The sequence below is a fragment of the Prionailurus bengalensis genome, chromosome B3 (genome assembly GCF_016509475.1).
Source record: "Prionailurus bengalensis isolate Pbe53 chromosome B3, Fcat_Pben_1.1_paternal_pri, whole genome shotgun sequence".
Classification (NCBI taxonomy): domain Eukaryota; kingdom Metazoa; phylum Chordata; class Mammalia; order Carnivora; family Felidae; genus Prionailurus; species Prionailurus bengalensis.
In genome coordinates, this window is record NC_057355.1 from 147,970,600 (window position 1) to 147,976,074 (window position 5,475).

General features: G+C 41.8%; 1 pseudogene; it reads right to left on the reverse strand.

Annotated features, from left to right (window-relative positions):
* Nucleotides 1–3,273: 3,273 nt before the first annotated feature.
* Nucleotides 3,274–4,759, reverse strand: LOC122469628 (annotated as a pseudogene).
* Nucleotides 4,760–5,475: the final 716 nt, after the last annotated feature.

Consider the following 5,475-nt stretch of genomic DNA (forward strand, 5'->3'; position numbering starts at 1 on the left):
CACTTTTGCTGCATCCAGAGGGGGCACTGGCATGTTTTCATTTTAATTTGCATCTATGTATTTTTTATTGCTTCTTTAATTTCCTGAAAATCTCATTCATTCTTTACCACAGTGTTCTTTAACCTTATGTATTAGTGGTGTTGCCAAAGTTTTTCTTGTGGTTGACTTCATGTTTCATAGTGTTTGGTATGAAAATATGCCTGTATGATCTGAGTCTTTTTGAACTTGTAGTGAGCTGATTTATGGCATACTATGTGATCTGTTGTGGAGAATGTTCCATGTGCAGTCAAAAAGAATGAGCATTCTGTTGCTTTGGGATGGAATGTTCTGAATAGATCTGTTAAGTCCATTTGGTCCAGTGTGCCTTTTTGAGCCATTGTTTCCTTATTAATATTGGCTTAGGTGATGTGTCCATTTCAGTAAGTGGTGTGTTAAAGTTCTCTATTATTCTTGTATTATTATCAATAAGTTTTTTATGTTTCTTATTAACTGATTTATATATATCAGTGTTTATAATTTTGGTGTATAAATATTTAAAGCTTTATATCTTCTTGCTGAGTAGACCCCTTCATGATAATGTCCTGACTTCCTCATCTCTTGTAACACACTTTGGTAAAATCTAGTTAGTGTGATATGAATATTATACTAAACCTTTCTTTTGACATCCATTAGCCTGATAAATTGTTCTCCCTCCCCTCACTTTCCATCTACAGTTGCTTTAGGATGAAAATGAGCCTATTGTATGCAGTGTACAGAAGGTCTTGTATTTTTTTAATCCATTCTGATATCCTTTGTCTTTTGATTGGACCATTTTTCCCTTTTACATTCACAGTGATTATTGATAGATATAAACTTAGTGCCATTGTGTTACCTCTGAAGTCACTGTTTCTAGAGATTTTCTCTGCTTATTTCTAGTCTTTGTTTCTTTTAGTCTTCCTTTGCCACTCAAAGAATCACCTTTAATATTTCTGACAGGGCTGGTTTAGGGGCCATGAACTCCTTTAATTTTTGCATTTCTGGGAAATTCTATCTCTTCTTGTATCCGAATGACAGCCTTTCTGATAAAGTATTCTTGGCTGAATAGTTTTCAACTGAGCATGTTGTGGATATCATGTCACTCCCTTCTTGCCTGAAGGTTTCTGTGGATACATCTGCCATAATATTTTCTTTTGTCTTCCCTGTTTAGTTCGCGACCTCTTTTGTCTTGGTGCTTTTAGGGTTTTCCTTTTTCTGTGTATTTTGCCAATTTTACTATTACATGTCTCAGGGTTGGCCTGCATTTTTGAATGAATGGCGTTCTACGTGCCTCTAAGATGTGTATGTCTGTTTCCTTCCCCAGGTTGGGAATTTCCCATGGTAATTCACTCAGATAACTCTTCTTCCCTTGTTTTCTCCCTCTCCTTCTTCTGAGACTCCTTTGAAAAGCATTTTATTACACATTATGGAGTTGCTGAGATCCATAAGCATATGTTTGTGATGCAATATTTTAATTTTCCTCTTCCTTTCTGCTTCATTTCCTCCATAATTTTATCTTCTATGTCACTTATTCATCTGCTTCTTTCCACCTTGAGGTCATTATATACAATCAGTTTCACATCTCAGTTACAACATTTAAAACTTCAGCATGACTAGGTTTTAGATCTTTTCTGTCTCCAGTAATGGTTTCCCAAATGTCTCCTATGCTTTCCTCAAGCACAGCAAGTATCCTTTTGATAGTTTTTAAAAATTCTATTTCCTTGTGAGAGTTTTTAGAAATTCTGTTTGAGGCATATTAGATATATGTGTTTTAATAATATCCCTGGCAATGTCCTTTTATCATTTTTTATTTTGGGATGAATTCCTCCATCATCGTGTATTTCTATGTCTCTGCTTTCTTAAGTGTTTTAGAAAATCCTGTTATGTTTTCTGCTTCTAGAGTAGTGTCTTTATTGAGAAGTGTTCAATTACTGTTGAGGGCTTGACACTTTAGGAAGCATTTGTTGTATGTTCTGTGTGCACTGTGCTGTCGTGTATTGGCTGCCCTGTCCTTAAGCTAAGTCCTCTGCAGAATTTCTCCTTGTCTCCAGTGCTGAGACATTGTCCACGGTGTTGTGAATTTTAACTAGGTGAGTTTGTTCTGCCTGTTAAAAGAGGCTAATTCCTATTTCCCCTAGAGGTGAAGTTATGCCTCACTATCTGGTCAGTAGACTTGGTGTTGTGGGGGTATATGTCGTCTTTTGAGGAAGGGGCGCACTGCTGGCCTGGGTTCCAGGCACTCTTTCCCTAGTAAGGAAGCATCTAAGGAAGGCAAGTGGGGTATAGGTTGGTGTCAGTGGCTCAGCTTCTACTGGGAGGTGCTGTGCTGCTCACTGAATTCTGTCCATCCTGAATGGTGGGAGGAAATATTGCCATCAGCTCCCTCTCTATTCCCTGTAGTTGGAGTTCCCAGCTGCCCTGTTCAGGAAGCCTTCACACAGAGAGAACAATGTGTACTCATGGGTCCCAGGCTTCCATCAGAACCCTGCATTCACCCTGTCCATGTCCAAGTCATTAGCCCACCTGGTGGCACAGGGCCTTTATGTTTTATCTCAGCTCTAGCTGGGTTTGAAAACTCCAGATTATATGAACTCAATATGACAGGGACCTCACTGATCCTCTGGGAGAGGGTCTCACTGCTGTGCCTGGAGCTAGTTATCCCAGAAGGGCAGTTGCATGAACACTAGGGGCTTGGAGTTCATGGTGAATAACAACAAGAAGGCAAAGTTCAGTTAGCTGCGCTCAGCAGAGGCTCCTATGCTAATGACCAGGGCAGTGCAATGGTGCCTGTCAGCAATCCTGCCCCATGAGAGGAAATGCACCCTTTACGAAATGCACCCCGAGAATGGAAATGTCTCTTCCCAAGTCGCCCAGGGGATTATCAGACCACAATGCCCTCTGGGACCCAGACCTCCTTCTCCACAGAAGCACAGCTATGCCCACCAGGCTCCATGCCAGTCATGGCATGGACTTCTAAGTCTTCAGTCTTTGAACTTCGCATTTACAGGAGGTTGACTTCTCATGATTACCTTTATGTGTCATTTTGACTGCATCATGGGTGCCCAGAGTCCCCACTGTTTCTGTGGATGTCTCTGATGTGTTCCAGAAGAGAGTGGCATTTCTATCCATGGTTTCTGTCTGCCTGGGCATCACCCATTCCACTAAGGTTCTGAATAGAATCTGATGCAGAGGGAGGAAGAATTCCCTTTTTTACTTCCCATGTGAGTGTTGAATTGGAACATTGGTCTCCCCTGGCCCTTGTTTTGAGAGTTACATCATCAGCTCTCCACGTTCTGAGACTAGAAACAAGTTCAGAATCAGATGAGAATTACACCACTGGTTTTCCTGGGTCCCCAGCATGTGAGAGTGGAACGTGGGTCTTATCAATGTATTTAGTCATGTAAACCGATCTGCTTCGGTTTCTGTGCCTCGGGAGAATCCTGACTAATACATGGAGATGAATTATCTCTTCTTTAGAGGAATTGAATAAAGCTGTAGCTCATTTAAAATCATGAGTATCAAGTGCCATGAGGGAAGTGTCACGTTGTTTGATTGGGGAAAGTGCTGGGTGAATATGATGGAGAGCTGTGGGATCCTGTGGTCCTGGCTGCACAGTGAGTGCATCTGAGACTCCTGTAAAGGTTCAGCTGTTGTGCGTCAGGAAATCTGCAATTCACTCATATTGAGAGACAGGAGTAAGCAATGCAAAGAACTGTGTCTTTTGTGCATGTTAGGGTAGTTTTCCTATGACAACACAGTTGCTAATTCAGAGTTAATAGGTAATCACAGAATCCTGTGTCCAATGAGGCTCCCTGGGGAAACTGCTCTGTGAAGAGGAAGCCCCAAGACCCTGACAGGCAACCTGCCTGTATCCTCCAACTGCACCTGCTCCTGGGAACACAAAGCAAAATTGTGCATAGTGTTCGCCCCCTGGTGGTGCTGTTCCCCTCCTGCAGGATGGTTTGTGTCTGGGCTCCCAGTGAAGTCCCCTCACCGTGTCTCTCGCACAGTAATATGTGGCCGTGTCCTCGGCCCTCAGGTTGTTCATTTACAGATACAGCGTGTTCTTGGAGTTGTCTCTGGAGATGGTGAATCAGCCTTTCACGGAGTCTGCCGTAGTATATGCTACTTCCACTACTACTAATATATGCGACACACTGTAGCCCCTTCCCTGGAGGCTGGCAGACCCAGTTCATGCTGTTGCTACTGAAGGTGAATCCAGAGCTACACAGATGAGTCTCATGGACCCCCCAGGCTTCACCAGGTCTCCCTCAGATTCCACCAGCTGCACATCACACTGGACACCTGCAGACACAAGACATGTTGGTCAGGAAACTGTCACACATCCACTGGTTCTCACTCATATCCACTCACATACTCTGTGTCTCTCGTTCACCATGAATTACCTTTTAAAAGAGCAACAAGGAAAACCCAGTCAAGCACAAACTCCATGGTGTGGTGTCTGTGTTCTGTGCTGATCACAGAATGGGAAAACCTGGGACACCCAGGGTTGGAGCTTCTCTCCCAGCTGCAGTGTTGGGGCTGGGCTGGTTTAATCAGCACAGAGAGGGCCCCATTTGCGTGTGCTCTGACATATATATCACACTCCAGACTTAAATTTGATTCCTTAAAAGTGAACTACAGGGTTAGGGATGCACTTGTAGTTTAGTTTGTGTAGATGGTGCTGTGACAATATGAAGAATTCTAATCAGTGAGCTCAGGTATATTTGCAGACCCTTGTGCATTTTTATAGGTCTTTCATCAACATAGATCATTTTCACTCTACAAGTATTTTACATACTTTTTGAAGTTTAATCCAAAATACTTTATTCTGTGCCATCTTCAATTGTATAATTTTGTTATTTGTTTTGCATATATTTCAATGCTGGTGTGTCGAATCACAGGTGGTTTATTTTTTATTCATTTATTTTTTTCTTTTTGTATCCTGCCCTTTTCCTCATTTGAAAAAACTGGTTCTAATACTTTTTGTTGTATCTCTAGGCTTTTGTTATGTTTAAGATCATGTCATCTGCAAACAAGTAATTTTCCTTCCTCCTTACTGATTTAAATGTCTTTATTTCTTTTTATTGCCAAAGTTTGTGGGTACTTCTTCCAGTTGTAGGATAAGTCTATCCTAGACTCCTGTGTAAGGATTCAATTGAAATAAGACTGATCTAAAGGGGATGTTAAATTTCATTTTGCAAGTGCATGGCCTTCCTAATGATATGATGCCCAGAGAATGAACAAAGCAGGTGGCACTTGTGACTTTCAGACAACAAAACTTTGGATTTGGCAAGAGTTAAGGCAAAGGTGTGGGTTTGGGGTATTTAATTTGTCAACAAGTAACTAGGTTTGTTTGCACATCCTTCTTGTCCCTGTGTTCCTTATTCTGGTGCTAAGGATGGTTCTCCCCTCCTGGTACAGGGAAGGGAGTTTCCCAAGGGAGATTTATTTCCTGCT